The 17,799-nt window shown below is 36.0% G+C and overlaps 1 protein-coding gene and 1 pseudogene across 18 annotated transcripts in view; one reads left to right on the top strand and one right to left on the bottom strand.

Annotated features, from left to right (window-relative positions):
- Positions 1-17,799, top strand: part of LOC141390384 (diacylglycerol kinase eta) — a 213,197-nt gene that overhangs the window by 111,444 nt on the left and 83,954 nt on the right. The gene's annotated exons all lie outside the window — the stretch shown is intronic.
- On the bottom strand, positions 16,237-17,533 carry LOC141390286 (fumarate hydratase, mitochondrial-like; annotated as a pseudogene).

The raw sequence follows: 17,799 nt of genomic DNA, 5'->3' as shown, positions 1-17,799 counted from the left end.
GTACAATTTTTTCAGGGGCAAGTCCATTCTTACTGAGAAAATAGCCCGAAAGGTGTAAAAAACCCCTATGATACCAGTGTTTGCAGCGCACGATAACTCTCGATGAACCTATTTGATCGAAAATTTAGACTATGTCATATTTCGTCCAAACTTTGTTTAAGTTCGAAGATGAGCTTTTTCATGTGCCTCCCCCACAAAAGTTGAAAACATTTCACTAAAAGGGTGCGCAAGATAACTCTCGAAGGAAGTAGTCGATTTGGTCCATACTTTACACATCGTGAATTTTCTACGAGACATAGATCAGGTTCGAATATGGACTTTATCGGTCCACTCCTTCCGCTACATCACACACAAAATTGCAGAAAAGTGCAGTTTTAGACCTCCTCTTGAATCGTTTTGAATTTTCTTGCAATACGTTGTAATCGAGTTCCTTATTACGAAGTACAATTTTTTTTTCTTTGAGGGGCAAGTCCTTACTTCCTGATGAAATCCCTGCGGCCACCATGTGTATTGGTTGGTGCACACGACAACTCTCGAAGCGGATACTGCGTTTTTCGTAACTTTGCTTGTTGTAATATCGTCGGTGTTTTTTTATCCATGTCATTTGGCGTATGGAACAAAAAGAGACAAAAACGAATTGTTCCGCACCAAAAATGATGGCGTTTGGAACAAAAAATTGTCCATTTTTGCCAAGTTACGGAAAAGTGTGGCGTATGGAACAAATTGTTTTAAAGGACTTGGTTTAAAAACTGAAGAATAATAGTTTATAATTTTATGTTATGTTTGTTTTATGTTGCGTTTAAATGTTTTATGTTAACTTAGAAATGCAAAATATCAATCCGTTTTGTCCGATCGAAATTTTTACCACAAAAAATAGTGATAAGTGGAGGAAATCCCTTAAAAAATGTTAAGGAAACCTATAATAATGGTCCCTATTGTATTTATATGATAAAAATAAATGTTTTATTTAAAGTCCTGATTTTTAAACTCTACCGCAGCACTTCATATAAGGGAGGTGGAACACGATTGATAAAAAGTGTTTTGGTTGAAATGTGACAAAACGTGTTCCATGTGACACAAACTGCCAAAAACATGAAAAAAAGATTCCATGGAACAATTCAGCAACTTTTTGCAATTATAAAAATTTGCCATAACTTCTAGACTATCACAGATATCTGACTAAAATAAACTACTGATATATTCTATGAGTTTAGTTAAGTAGAACTGAGCTCTTAAAGTATTGGATTATTGTACCATTTTTATCCTGTATGACCTTAAACATTAACTTGAGTTTTTCTCGAAACAGGCAAATGGCGTATGGAACACTTAAGCATGACACCGACGATATGTCTTCCAATATTAGATGAAATTCTAAGATGTTGCTTATCGTTGCACTCCTTAAACATTTTCGTTTAAGTGCAGTTTTAGGTTTGTTCGAAGATCCTTTATAGGTACATCTTGTGGTCCGAAGGTCCATCTCAATGATTCCTTCTACTTGTAATGGTCCAAAAGCTCTACATATGTCGAAGACTATCTGTACTGAATGGTGGGCGCCCTATCTATTGACAGAAATGACTCCCAAAATAAGATCCACTTCCCATATAGACAATGCGGTCAATTCCTTCAGGTACCACCTACGCCACACTTTTGAGCTTAATTCCGAAACCACATTTTTGTTGGCAAGTTCATGCGTCCAAAAAGGGCCACGAAATTCTGAAAATCACCTGAATATATAAGTTTTGGGCAAAAGGATGTTGGGTGTATAGCCGGTATTCTATCTGTAGATAGATTAAAGTTTCAATTCACACAGGCTGGGGGTATATCTTTGTCGGCAAAGCCGGCTGATACTTGTTTACTTTTTTTGCAGACTTTTCAGACAGAATTAAAAAAAAAAAACTCTTATTAAATTCTGAAGTTTTTTTTCCGACAAAAGAACGTCAAAAGAAAAGCTCTCTCGAGTTTACATGGTGATTTTTTGAGATTATTTTTTGGTTCCATGTCATTTTACGAATCCAGCCGGAGGCGTGAAAGATTTATTAAGCAATGTGTGTCCCAATCAAGGAAAAGTCTAGCTACAAACTGTCGTTGGACGGTCTACTCAGGATACCAATTTCATTCTCGAAAGTTGAGAGCATGTTTGGAAAACAAAATTAAAAGCAGGTTGCAAGTAAATTTCGGCAAAAAATCTATGAACATGGGAAGTACCGTTATATAGTTGATATAGGAAAACATTATCACAATTATTTATGTAGTTAGGGAGGGTTTTTAACGCCAAGATGACGACACGTTAAAATGTGTGAAAGGATTTCGTTAGCATTTTTCCAATTCGGTGAATTCCTACCCTGCCGAATAACACATTACAAAGTTATGTAATCAAGATACTTCCTGCATTACTAGATACTTGAAAAATAATAGGTTCTAAGTAATGAGTACGGTGGCACAGAGCGTGTGTGTCTGGCTGCAAACTCGAGAGTTGTGTGTTCAACGCTCACTGCCGGCAAATTATTTTGTTGTTGGTGCACATTGTGGTCTGTTTGGCTTCAACTCAGAAGTTCATATTTTCAAATCCAGCAGAGAGCACAATAAAAATGTGGAGTGTGTTGAAATTGAAGACAAATTCACCTCAACTGTGTGTAAAAATAGAACATATGTTTTTTAGCTTATTTTTAGACTCCTAGTGACCAAAGAATAATTTGTAATAATGGGTTAGTAAGTTGATTTGGAAGTAGTTTCTATAATAAAAAATAATTGGAACAATTAAAATACAGTATTTTATTTACACTGTGTGTAATGTTTTGAGTCATGTTTTATTAATCATATTCTGACGCCGTAGTTTGATAAAAGGCCAAAAAAGAGAAGACTCTATCTCATCAACATTCGCGGTTATAGGCCTCCAAAGGTTTGAGGCTTTGATGTCAAAAGGCATCATTTAGTCAGGATTATATCTTCCAAACCGCTAAGAAATTTGATTTACTCTCAGAAGCAAAGCTATAGCCCTTGTCCTAAAGAACAAAACTTGTGAAGACATAAAATCCATCAAACATTTTTTCTCGGGTTGTGGTCTACAGATATTAAACCAATCAGAATTGAAGCAAACAATCAACTACAAAAATGTAGCTTAGATATCAATAAACAACTTTCTAGAGAATACGAAGTATGTAGAAACTGTCCTTAAAGGTTTGCCCTGGTTCTGGTCCACAGATAATAAACCGTTCAATATTCAAGAAAACAATCAACCACAATAATGTAAAAAATATATCAGTAAACAACTTTCTGGAACATATGAACTGTCTGCAAAAATAGATTCAAAATAGAATTCAACTACAAAAATTTTTTCTTGAATTTTGAAGAGTTTGTTATTTACAGACCTGAGTAGGGGAAATTGTTAACAATAATTGATTTGGTTGTTGCATTTCAGCTTAAAGCGTCATTCCGAGAGTATTCATATGTTCTGAAAAGTTGTTTATTGAAATCTTAGGTACATTTTTGTAGTTGACTGTATTTTTAAATTTTGGAGGGTTTGGTAATTATGGACCAGAATCGGAGAAAAATTTTGACCTTTAAGAACCTTTCGCAGACAATTCGTATGTTCCTGAAAGTTGTTTACTGATATCTTTGCTACATTATTGTGGTTGATTGTTGTCTTGAATATTGAACGGTTTAGTATCTGTGGACCACAACCAGAGATAACGGGATATGAATTCCATTTGCTTTGCTATTTTGACCTTTAAGAACCGTTTTACAGAGTTCTTTTGTTCTATAAATATGTTTATTGAGATCTGAGGTATATTTTTGTCGTTGATTGTTTGCTTCACATTTGATTGGTTTGATATCTTTAGACCACAACGACGATTATGACCTAGAAGATGAAGCTTGATGGATTTTATGTGTTCACAATTTTTGTTCAAAATGACCCCTTTTGACATCAAAGCCTCAAACCTTTGGAGGCCTATAACCGCGAAAGTTGATGAGATAGGGAAAAATGGCGAAACACGTGTATTCTACTTTTTGGTATTCTATCACGCTGCAGTGTCAGAATATGGTTAATAATTTTCGTATAAATGCACTAAAAACTAGGAAATATTTTTTCTCTTAGCCTCAATAAGTATATTCTTCATGATGGGATCTCTCAAATAAAACTCTTGCTGTTTTTTATTTTGGTAGTTTTTTCAGCATTTATAATTAAAATGCAATCGTATTATTTGGGAGATCCCATCGTGATACTTATAGAGGCTAAGAGAAAAAATATTTTCTAGTTTTTAGTGCATTTATAAATAAAACACTGTATCCTAATTTTTTAATTATTTTTTTACTTTTAATTTTTTAGTAAATAGATTTTACTATTCCGAACAACATCCTCTGAACTTCTGAACAACCTCCACAGAACCTTGAAACAATCTTCTCAAAATTTCCGAACAACCTCCACCCAACTTCTGAACTACCTTCTCCGAACTTCCCCCTTTCAACTTACCCTTTCCACCTTTAATGGAACTCCATAACCAAATTACAACCACTTTAGGCCGAAAATGTAGATAAGATCTTCAAAATACCTGAAATCGGGTGGTACCGCTATATATGGGGGCTATACCAAAACCTGGGCATATGACCGCAATTTTTAATGGGGACGTTTCTGTATCATTGGGAACTCTAAATGTCAAGTTACAGCCCATTCGGGCTAAAGATGAAGAAAAAATCCTTAAAATACTTTAAATCGGGTGGTAACGCTATATGGGGGCTTCTTCATGGGGGTTTCATATTCACGTATTGTCATCCAAATCTGGAAAATATACAAAGTTTGAGTACATTAAAATAACATTGACATAACTGATGTTCAACATGTCCTTTTAGTAGTTTAATTGACATTTGAGATCATCAACAAATCCCAAATCTTCTTCTTACTTTACGCCTCCACTGTGTGTACATGTTCAGTCAACTTACAAATCATTCTATCACTTCTATGCGAATTGAAGCATATGATGATGATGATGCAAGTGATTATTGTGAAATAGCAAACAGATGGGTTAACAAGACAAATGTAAACTTTATCCAACAACCAACCATCCAACAAGCCAACCGGCTAACCAACAAACTAAACAACTCAAGGACATTCATGTAGTATGCGAGGCGACACGTATGTGCTGCACAATATAGTTGTTAATGTTAAAAACGTGGGTACTGTGTTTATGTTTTTTTTGTTACGTTACACATTCACGTGTAATTACTGTACAAGGTGATTCCAACTAAAGGAAATGTTAAGTTAACACTCGTAAATGTAGCAACAAAATTTATAAACACTAAAGCTGAACAAAACGACCATAAAGACCACAGCAGAAAAGAATTTTTTAAAAGCATGGCTACAAAATGAAACTACGAAACTGTAGTAAACATTTGGCCATAGCCAAGGCTAACACGATTAAATGAACGCCCAAAATGAATACTATACGTATGTGTGTATGAATGTGCACGCAGTACGGAACATGTTTGCTGCAGCAGGAAAGCGGTTGTAATATTCATCCATCATGACCTTTTTCCATAAGCCTCAATAGTAAATCTGATGTTGAGTTTTTTTGTATCGAATGTAGGGATTATTTAAATTGACATGCATTTCAGTAATAAGAACACACCAACAACAACATCAAGAAAAAACCTCAATGACATCCACATTTTTTTATGTAGGATTTCAATTATTTTTATATAAGTTTGTTTATCAAGCTAGGTAAAACCATTATATTTATGTATTTAGCCAAAATCAGAAAAATATATTTCAACAATAACAAAATCGAAAGCTATATTGGTTACATAGCCATTAAATACATATGGCTCATTTACTCAAAGAGTGACACATTTCAAAAAATCCAGTTTCGAGAAAACTGCATTTTTTTAAGTTGTCGATTGAGATCCCAAGTTAAAAAGATTATTACACAAAACCTAAAATAACTATTACGGCCATATTTTGTAAACAGCTAGTCAAGTATTTCACTGCTAAATTTCTATGCAAGATCAAGCATGATTTGAAGTGTTTTAGTGCTTCATAAACTCAAAAAAACATTTTTGTTGAAATTTCTAGAGACCTCAAAAGGCCACAAGTCGTGGATTTTCTAAAGAAATTTCTAGAGACCTCAAAAGGACACAAGGCTTGGATTTTCTAAAAAAAATTCTAGAGACCTCAGAAGGCCACAAGGCGTGGATTTTCCAAAGAAATTTCTAGAGACCTCAAAAGGCCACAAGGCGTGGATTTTCCAAAGAAATTTCTAGAGACCTCAAAAGGCCACAAGGCGTGGATTTTCCAAAGAAATTTCTAGAGACCTCAAAAGGCCACAAGGCGTGGATTTTCCAAAGAAATTTCTAGAGACCTCAAAAGGCCACAAGGCGTGGATTTTCCAAAGAAATTTCTAGAGACCTCAAAAGGCCACAAGGCGTGGATTTTCCAAAGAAATTTCTAGAGACCTCAAAAGGCCACAAGGCGTGGATTTTCCAAAGAAATTTCTAGAGACCTCAAAAGGCCACAAGGCGTGGATTTTCCAAAGAAATTTCTAGAGACCTCAAAAGGCCACAAGGCGTGGATTTTCCAAAGAAATTTCTAGAGACCTCAAAAGGCCACAAGGCGTGGATTTTCCAAAGAAATTTCTAGAGACCTCAAAAGGCCACAAGGCGTGGATTTTCCAAAGAAATTTCTAGAGACCTCAAAAGGCCACAAGGCGTGGATTTTCCAAAGAAATTTCTAGAGACCTCAAAAGGCCACAAGGCGTGGATTTTCCAAAGAAATTTCTAGAGACCTCAAAAGGCCACAAGGCGTGGATTTTCCAAAGAAATTTCTAGAGACCTCAAAAGGCCACAAGGCGTGGATTTTCCAAAGAAATTTCTAGAGACCTCAAAAGGCCACAAGGCGTGGATTTTCCAAAGAAATTTCTAGAGACCTCAAAAGGCCACAAGGCGTGGATTTTCCAAAGAAATTTCTAGAGACCTCAAAAGGCCACAAGGCGTGGATTTTCCAAAGAAATTTCTAGAGACCTCAAAAGGCCACAAGGCGTGGATTTTCCAAAGAAATTTCTAGAGACCTCAAAAGGCCACAAGGCGTGGATTTTCCAAAGAAATTTCTAGAGACCTCAAAAGGCCACAAGGCGTGGATTTTCCAAAGAAATTTCTAGAGACCTCAAAAGGCCACAAGGCGTGGATTTTCCAAAGAAATTTCTAGAGACCTCAAAAGGCCACAAGGCGTGGATTTTCCAAAGAAATTTCTAGAGACCTCAAAAGGCCACAAGGCGTGGATTTTCCAAAGAAATTTCTAGAGACCTCAAAAGGCCACAAGGCGTGGATTTTCCAAAGAAATTTCTAGAGACCTCAAAAGGCCACAAGGCGTGGATTTTCCAAAGAAATTTCTAGAGACCTCAAAAGGCCACAAGGCGTGGATTTTCCAAAGAAATTTCTAGAGACCTCAAAAGGCCACAAGGCGTGGATTTTCCAAAGAAATTTCTAGAGACCTCAAAAGGCCACAAGGCGTGGATTTTCCAAAGAAATTTCTAGAGACCTCAAAAGGCCACAAGGCGTGGATTTTCCAAAGAAATTTCTAGAGACCTCAAAAGGCCACAAGGCGTGGATTTTCCAAAGAAATTTCTAGAGACCTCAAAAGGCCACAAGGCGTGGATTTTCCAAAGAAATTTCTAGAGACCTCAAAAGGCCACAAGGCGTGGATTTTCCAAAGAAATTTCTAGAGACCTCAAAAGGCCACAAGGCGTGGATTTTCCAAAGAAATTTCTAGAGACCTCAAAAGGCCACAAGGCGTGGATTTTCCAAAGAAATTTCTAGAGACCTCAAAAGGCCACAAGGCGTGGATTTTCCAAAGAAATTTCTAGAGACCTCAAAAGGCCACAAGGCGTGGATTTTCCAAAGAAATTTCTAGAGACCTTAAAAGGCCACAAGGCGTGGATTTTCCAAAGAAATTTCTAGAGACCTCAAAAGGCCACAAGACGTGGATTTTCCAAAGAAATTTCTAGAGACCTCAAAAGGCCACAAGACGTGGATTTTCCAAAGAAATTTCTAGAGACCTCAAAAGGCCACAAGACGTGGATTTTCCAAAGAAATTTCTAGAGACCTCAAAAGGCCACAAGGCGTGGATTTTCCAAAGAAATTTCTAGAGACCTCAAAAGGCCACAAGGCGTGGATTTTCCAAAGAAATTTCTAGAGACCTCAAAAGGCCACAAGGCGTGGATTTTCCAAAGAAATTTCTAGAGACCTCAAAAGGCCACAAGGCGTGGATTTTCCAAAGAAATTTCTAGAGACCTCAAAAGGCCACAAGGCGTGGATTTTCCAAAGAAATTTCTAGAGACCTCAAAAGGCCACAAGGCGTGGATTTTCCAAAGAAATTTCTAGAGACCTCAAAAGGCCACAAGGCGTGGATTTTCCAAAGAAATTTCTAGAGACCTCAAAAGGCCACAAGGCGTGGATTTTCCAAAGAAATTTCTAGAGACCTCAAAAGGCCACAAGGCGTGGATTTTCCAAAGAAATTTCTAGAGACCTCAAAAGGCCACAAGGCGTGGATTTTCCAAAGAAATTTCTAGAGACCTCAAAAGGCCACAAGGCGTGGATTTTCCAAAGAAATTTCTAGAGACCTCAAAAGGCCACAAGGCGTGGATTTTCCAAAGAAATTTCTAGAGACCTCAAAAGGCCACAAGGCGTGGATTTTCCAAAGAAATTTCTAGAGACCTCAAAAGGCCACAAGGCGTGGATTTTCCAAAGAAATTTCTAGAGACCTCAAAAGGCCACAAGTCGTGGATTTTCCAAAGAAATTTCTAGAGACCTCAAAAGGCCACAAGGCGTGGATTTTCCAAAGAAATTTCTAGAGACCTCAAAAGGCCACAAGGCGTGGATTTTCCAAAGAAATTTCTAGATACCTCAAAAGGCCACAAGGCGTGGATTTTCCAAAGATATTTCTAGAGACCTCAAAAAGCAACCAGGGGTTGTACTGAGCAAAAAAGTCCACAAAACCATATGTCTACTGTGAAAATCGAGCCTCCCGATTTTGAAGTTTTTTATCTAATTTTTTGGACATTTTGGCATATAACAGCCAAAGTATTGAGCTATTCAATCCAACGCTAAGACAAAAATTGTAGCCGATAAAAAAAATTATGAACTCTCTGGTACATCGCAAAAGCCTTGGAACGCTCCTTTAGGCAGTTTTGGCCTAGGCAGTTTTGGTCGAGTGGACTTTTTTGCTCAATACAATCCCAGGAATCAAAAACGCGGATGGCCCATTAAGGTGTTAAGATCGCCCCACCCTAATATGTATGTATAACAGTATTTGTTGTTTTGGTTTATTTTTCAGTTATATACATATTAAAATATAAATCATATTGCAATAAAGGTCAAATATATAGTTTATATTTTTTAACACAAGTTCTCAACAAAGTTATGACGCAAATTACCTGCGCTTTTTTGCTTATTTTGTGATAGCTTATAATAACATTTTGCCAAATTCAAGGTCGCTATTATTTAATCAAGCATAAATCCAAATTGGATCACAAGCTTGATGTTACAATTGCCAACAGACAAACGATAATACAACGAAATACCGAACAGTACAAACTTTTCTAAACAATTCTCATAATCCTTTCAAGCGCAAACAACTTTAACATTTAACAACATTTCCAATTAGTTGAAGTCAAAATAACACAGCGCATTGCCATTGAAAGGTTATTTTGCCACACGTCATGTTCAGTTGATATATAATAGTGCAACAAAACCCCAACCTGTGTAAACTATTATTAAATCCAATATAAATTTTAGTAATAAACCAATGTACCTGTTAAAATTTATTGGCGTTTTGTGGCCAATTAGAACATTCATTATTTTCTAATAATAAAAATCCATTGCATCCATTTCCGGGAAATGAGTAAAATTAAATTACCTCATGATAGGAACTTTTACTCAATAATGAATTTAGTTTGAAACGCCAAATGTTGAAAAATACAACAATATAATATTTTGTAGACGTCACAATTCAATTTTATCTAAAAGGTTTATTAATTTGATTTGGTAACGAAGTCTGATGCTATTATGTGCGTCTATTTTACGTTTGGAAATGTTATGACTTGAAGACACGAATAATAGCAATTGTAATTGGTTTCTGCCATTAGCCAAAACTAAAAACATTGAATGTCAAATTTTTTACAACATCGGGCATCTCTGACTGATATGAGATTGAACTTTGCAAAAGTGTATATGTTTCATTCCAGCGGTACTTCTTAGAAATAGCTCCAAATGTCAGAACATGTTACTTATAACTTAATTGCTAATAATCAAAAGTGTCCACCTCGTGAATATTTTTCCAATGTAGACGATGGATTTAAGAGATTAATGCCTGAGTTTAAATACGATGGATTTAAGAGATTAATGCCTGAGTTTAAATATCGGCTAGCCGGGAACCACCGAAGACAGTTTTAGACAGTTTTTTTGTACATTTTCATGCAACAATTAAACTTAGGTCCATTGTCATTCCTATTTTTGCATCATGGATAGTCGGTACTTTAGTTGATGACATTTTATATTATATATAATAATTGTTCCACAAACATCCCAGATGGGACAAGGGAGACTTCTCTCATATCAATGAGTGCACGCCGATTCATATTGGCTCAATGATATGGGACCTACTTTTTATTGCCGAGTCCGAACGGCGTGTCTTACGACACCACTTGTAGAGAAGTTTTTTCATGGCTTAAATACTCAGGAAATGTCGCCAGCATTACTGAGGGGGAATTTTATATTAACATCATAAAAAGTGTCATACCGAAAATCTTCTTCAGAGCAGAAGGGATAATGCTACGTCCATTGGTTCTTAAAATAATCTTCGCAGCAGTGAAAAGCTTTAACCAGCGCATTAGCTTGCTTTGGCCACTTCCTTCATACAGTGAAACCACATATAATAAATTTTCATACAGTGGTAATGTCGTCTCTATTTTAAAATTAAAAATTATTATTTTAACTTCAACTTATTCCGAGTATACAACATGGTCTTATCGTTGCACAGTATCCTTTTTTCCTGGTAAAAATTCTGAAACTTTTGAGTTTTTTTACTATTTTTCATCAATATATAAAAACTTATATACTTAAAAATACCTATTTGTGTAATAACACTGTAATTAATTCTTACCCATTAATTTAAAAAAGTGTTAAACGGACGGAACGGGACGGGTACAAAATTATATATGGGCTGAAAGAGGACACTTTCGGACCACTAAAGTTAGAATTTAAAAAAAAATAGTTCTTTACGAAAAAAATTCGATCATCAAGCTTAACTCTAAACGAGAAAATTAATAAAAATCATTAAAAATGATCTTCGCCCTCACTGGCAAAATTTCAAAAAAGAAAAATAAAATAGTTCACTACGTGTAAACGCTACGATAATTTATTAAAACGTTTCTTATAGGCAACAATTCTACCGGCCTAACAAAAAACAATGAATACAATATCTGTTATTGTTTCCGAGAAATAGCTATTTCTTTCTCAAGAAATTTCTAATCTTTACATTTCCAAAATTGGGAAACAAAACTGTCGTCTTTAGGAGCTCGCCACGCCCACAACTTCCAATATGTTGACCTAATTTTTTTGTTTCCTTAGTTTTAATATGTTTGCCATTGAATCCTATACAGAAATTAACAAACGGTGACGAAAAAATTTGAGGTTTGTGTCAGAAAATCGTTTTTTGAAACCATTGTGCGTCGTTTATATCAGACCCACTTTGGAAAATATTTTTTATACCCACCATAATATGAAGGTTATCTTAAGTTTGTCATTCCGTTTCCCTATAAAATATATATATATATAGCCCATCTTCTAACTTGACCAAAGACACATGTATACAGAATTTCAGCCCTCTATGTCTACTCATTCGAAATATAGCGTCATTACAACAGACGGACGGACATGGCTAAATCGACTTAGACTTTTACGCTGATATATTCCTGATCAGCGTAAAAGTCTAAGTCGATTTAGCCATGTCCGTCCGTCTGTTGTAATGACGCTATATTTCGAATGAGTAGACATAGAGGGCTGAAATTCTGTATACATGTGTCTTTGGTCTGAACATAGATCAAGTTCGAAGATGGGCTATATAAGTATAGCCATGTTTTGGTACAGCCCCTTACAACGGTACCACCTGATTTCAGCTATTTTGCCGTTTGTAGTCACATTTTCGGACAAAATTTGCTATAATTTTTAGCTACGTTTTCAGGCCGAATTAGCTATAATTTGGCATATACATTTTCTAGTGATGGAATAACTTTTCCCCCTAAAATTGCAGGCATAGGTAGGTACTTAACTGATTATTCCATTTTAGTTCAGGGTATTTCATGGTAGAGGGTATTAAAAGTTCGACCCGCCAGACTTAACACCTTTTTACTTGTCTATACCCTACACCACTATGTGCGGATGGTATTATAAGTTGGTTTTGGCCAAAAAGTTTGTAACGCATCGAAATAATGGTCATAGACCCATACTTATATATAACAAATGGAATGGTTCGACGAACTGATTCGATCTGGATCTGTGTATCCGTCCCTTCGTCAGACCGTCCGTCTGTCCATCTAAACCTTGTAATCATGCTACGAGGGCGGTTCGGTTCTTTTTAGCCTATCAATGAAAGAGAATAGTTAGTTTTTCAAAAATTTTTTTATTTTTTCAATATAATCTCCTGAAACTTCAATACACTTAGTCCAACGCTTTTCTAGCAATTCTATCCCTTGATTAAAATAGTTTTCCTCAAGGTCTTCAAAATAGTGGTTTACAACTGTAATTGCATCTTCATTTGAGGTAAAAAGCTAGCCAGCAAGGAATTTTTTAGATTTGGGTAAAAGTAAAAGTCACTGGGAGCTAAATCAGGAGAACAAGGTGGGTGGTCAAGCAACTCGTACTTTAATTCGTTGATTTTAGCCATTGTTAAAACACTCTTGTGCGCTGGTGCGTTGTCTTGATGAAAAATTATTTTTTTGTGTTGTAAGCCAGGACGTTTTTCTCGAATTTGTACATTTAATTGATCCAAAAGGTTGCAATAGTACTCTGAATTTATTGTTTTACCCATTTGCAGATAGTCAATCAATAAAATACCTTTGAAGTCCCAAAAAACCGTTGCCATAACCTTGCCAGCCGATTGAATTGTTTTTGCCTTCTTTGGGGCACTTCCTCCAGCTTCAGTCCATTGTTTGGATTGTTCTTTTGTCTCTGGAGTATAGTGGTGGATCCATGTCTCATCAACAGTTATGAAACGACGCTTAAAATCCATTTTATTTCGCTTAAAACGATCCAAACAAGCTTGAGAAATGTTCATCCTTATGCGTTTTTGATCGACTGTTAACAAATGCGGCACCCATTTTGCAGAAAGCTTTTTCATCTGTAGTTCTTCATGCAAAATTAAATGGACACGATCATTTGAGATGCCCATGATATTAGCAATTTCACGCACTTTTATTCGTCGATCATTTAATACCATATCATGCACTTTGGCTATAATTTCTGTTGTTATTGCTGTTTTTGGACGTCCACTACGTGGTTCACCTTCAATGCTTGTACGACCACGTTTAAATTCAGCAACCCAATTTTTTACTGTTGCATATGAAGGAGCACTTTCACCTAACACATTCACCATATCATTATGAATTTCTTGTCCCGATAAACCTTTTTTATGTAAATATTTAATGACAGCAGGCATTTCTAATTTTTCCATTGTAAAAAAAATTGCGGATGCGTTTTTTTTTTTGAACACCTATTTCTATATGAAGGAGTTGCCAGATCGAAACAAAATTTAACATGTGTTCATAACAGAGATGGAAGTTTTCAAAACACTTTTTTCTGTTTATACCGCGCTTTTTGTGCTAGGCTAAGAAGTTTCCGAACTGCCCTCGTACAGGTCGCAATTTTGATCGGATCGTCACCACAACCAATTAAAACGGAAAATGTAGATAAAAACTTTAAAATACCTGAAAGCGGATCGATATGTATGGACTAAAGAACTGTTTTAAAGCCTCTGAAACGCAAAATATTAAAAAACAACCAATTCGGTGGCCAATTGGGACTAATACCTTCAAAATTCCTTAAAGCGTCACTTTGTATATGGGCTATACCATATAAATGACAAACTTAATATACCCTCCATTATATAGTGAAGAGTATAATAACATTTTCGTAGGTGGCAATAGAAGTTTTAAATGTTTTCAGGGTATATTTTTCATAACCAGTGGGTCCAATTATTCCACTGACAGACCTTATCCAGAGAGTCTACATAGAATAAATTATAGACTTTTAATGAAGAATAATTATAATTTTAATGCGAGAGGTATGAAGGAGTAGTCATAAAATGTCGGGTCCAACAGCGCAGCAAAAAAATAATATAGCATTTTAGTCGGGATTACAGTGTCTAAATGCTATTAGAAGTTTCATACCATCTTAGAACAGGATCTAGTTTCGGGAATCATTCTTTTCGTGCCAACCAGACCATTATATCAGATTTTGGGTTATTATATCGGGAAGCTTAGACTTGCCCTGAAAAAAATGTATACCTGCCATCAGAATCACCAGGACTAACTTCTATGTAGCACGCTTCATATTTAGTTTTATATTAAAACCATAATCTAAATTTTCCCACCACCACATAAATAAAAGAACCAAGCATATACGAGTATACATATTTAATTATATGTATACTAATGTAAAACACCATGGAATTTTTATATTACATTTTCTAAAAGTATTTTAATTTAAATTGTGGTAACATCTGTTATTGGCAACATGAAAAATATGAAATGTGTTCTCTTCTGCCTAAAAACACTCTCGTTGATAACCTATGGCTTTTGACTTTTTAATCAACCGCCATGCATCATGGCCTGTAACGGTAGAGTGTGGAGGTGTCTATAATAATAAAGTGTGTTGCCCGTAGCTTTGAAGGCTTTTAAACATTAATTGATATTTATGTATGGCTGTCTGTCTGTCCTCAGAAATTATAGAAATGCTAAACAAAAACAAGAAACTTTTTCAAACAAACCGAATGGTTTTATCTCCTGGGGGGAATACGACCACAAACCATGATAACAGACTTACTCGTACATGTTTATATATTGGAGTTTGGTAAAAACTTTAGCATTTTTCAAATATATTTGAAAACAAAATGCCAAGTTGTATTTCAAGACAATAACACACAAAATGCATGTGTGTTTTATTTTATGTTTATGGAAACTTTATTAAAAAAAAACCAAACAACTACCTTAAGGATGTTTTAGGATTCAATGCCACTTTTGCTGAAAATGTATATGTTTGAGGACACACTATAAATGTAATTCAAGAGAAATCATAATTGAATACCCTTATGATATTTGCTTTATTGAACTAATACGATATTGATCTTCCAACCACGGTTGTAGAAATGATGATTAATCCGTACGTTATCGACCCTTGATTTGATATGAACTCCTAATTATGATCGGTGGTATTTTTTCAAGATATATCTACTCCAATTAACTCTCTAAAATCAAGGTGTATCACTGTCAAAAAATAGGGTAAGACGCTAACAATTTCAAGTCGATCGGAGCAAAATTGGCTGAGATATGACCGTCCAATATGAAGAAACCGTGTGTTTTGTGTGTAGAGGCGCAACTTAAAACGCGTTTTTCTCGAACTGGCATTTTTGGTGTCGGCGCCAACGATAACTTGAAAACGAATGGACTGATCTTCATATATTTTGGTGAGCTTTTCAAATACATAAAATTCTTCTCATTGGACAAAAACGGTAATTTTTATCCGTTAAAATCAAAATTTTGACTTTGACAGTTTACATTTTTCATGCAACACCGCGAAGTATTCATCGTAGATTCTCCATGTGGTATACCAAAATTCATATACCGACGAGATAAAACGATTTTGAGATTGTAATCAAACTACAGGCCGCAATTATTAAATTTTGTATGGAGGTCGGACTCTGACCACAATAGAAACGATTAGTTTTTGGTAATGATCGTAAAATATTTAAGTGGTGAAATGGACCAACAATAAAATGTTTGTCCGATTTTGAAGCGGCTCGAAATTTTAAGTAATATTTAACGGGTTAAATGGACCAAAACTTTTGTGAGAAAATTGCTAAAGTTATTAGTGCAATTTTTTCATTTCATTTTTTGCATAAATTTTATTTAGCAAAAACTGAAAACATTAAATCTTAAGTTTTGAGAAATAGAAATAAATTAGCAGTTTTTTATTTTATAAACAAAATTTATCTTGTGATCTGACCCATTGATCGCATTGTTCTTCGGTTAGATAGCCCAATTTAATTGCTTCCTCCTAAAGGGTTGTTCCGTTTTTGTGGGCAGTCTTGGCAATCTTTGCAGCCTTATCGTAACCAATGTGGGGATTCAAGGCGGTAACCAACATAAGGGATTCGTTCATGATCTTGTTAATGCGGTCTCTATGGGCTTGGATGCCTTGGACGCAATTGGCAGTGAAGGTGCGGCTTCCATCAGATAACAAACGACACATCTGGGACCGGAGCCCAAGAAACGAATATCGTTGGCAATTTTCATTAAACTAACGGCAATGGTGTTCAACACACCGTGGACTTCCACCATGTCATCACGAGCTGCTAAAGCTTCAAATTTATTGGGGGCGTTGACAAAAGCCAAGCCGGTCAATTGGGCAATTTTTGCGGCACACTTTTCGGCAAAACCAATGCGGGTGTTGAGACCAGTACCCACGGCAGTAACACCCAAGGCCAATTCATATATACGTGGCAAGCAGGCATCAATGCCATCCAAGGCATAGGCCATTTGTTGGGCATAACCACTGAATTTCTGGCCCAATGTCAAAGGGACAGCATCCATGGTGTGGGTACGGCCAATCTTAATAATATCCTTGAATTCTTCAGATTTGGCATTCAGGGCATCGTGAAAAATTTTAATGGCAGACTTGAGGTTGTTGTTCAATTCCAAGGCAACCGAGATGTGAATAGCGGTGGGGAATGTATCATTGGAACTTTGGAATTTGTTGACGTGGTCATTTGGATGGACCGGATCCTTTGAACCCAATTTTCCCCACAACAATTCAATAGCGCGATTGCTAATGACCTCATTGACGTTCATGTTACTTTGAGTACCGGAACCGGTTTGCTAAATATCCAATGGAAAATGATCATCATAAAGCTTTCCTGAGGTCACATCATCAGCAGCCTTTGAAATAGCTTCACTTATCTTGGGATCCAAAGCGAATTCCTTGTTAACTTCGGCAGCAGCCTTCTTCAAGATACCCATGACTTGGACCACAGGTTTTGGCATGCGTTCGGTGGGTTCCAATGGGGAAGTTGATTTTAGAGCGCATTTTTTGGGCACCATAATATTTATCGCTGAGTACTTTCAATTCACCGAATGTGTCGGTTTCAATGCGATAATCTTGAAGGGTCATTCTTCTTTATAGCAAACGTATTGCAATACTAAACGTTCCGTTTTGTGATATAATAACACAAAGTGAAAAATGAGTGACTTTGGTTTCAGATTTCAAAGTCAACAAAAATGAAAATTTTACTCAACATGATCGACTTGTTTCCCATTCTGAGTCGATTTAGACCTGTTTTATCCGTCCGTCTAACCGTTCTGCCGGTGTCTATCTAAAACTTGCAATCACTGTAGAGGTCGCAATTTTAGTGATATCGCTCCAAGATTGAAAAATATTTAGGGGCAAAAATTGACTAAGATTTTTTGTATGGGATTCGGGAACTTTTGCACTATGAGGAATATATTTAGTCCTAGACAGGGTTTTCGGACGAAATTGCTT

The sequence above is a fragment of the Musca autumnalis genome, unplaced genomic scaffold (genome assembly GCF_047663935.1).
Source record: "Musca autumnalis isolate F117 unplaced genomic scaffold, ASM4766393v1 scaffold_1, whole genome shotgun sequence".
In the NCBI taxonomy this organism is placed as follows: domain Eukaryota; kingdom Metazoa; phylum Arthropoda; class Insecta; order Diptera; family Muscidae; genus Musca; species Musca autumnalis.
Note: the sequence above shows the minus strand (reverse complement) of the source record. Positions and strands in the feature narration are given on the sequence as shown.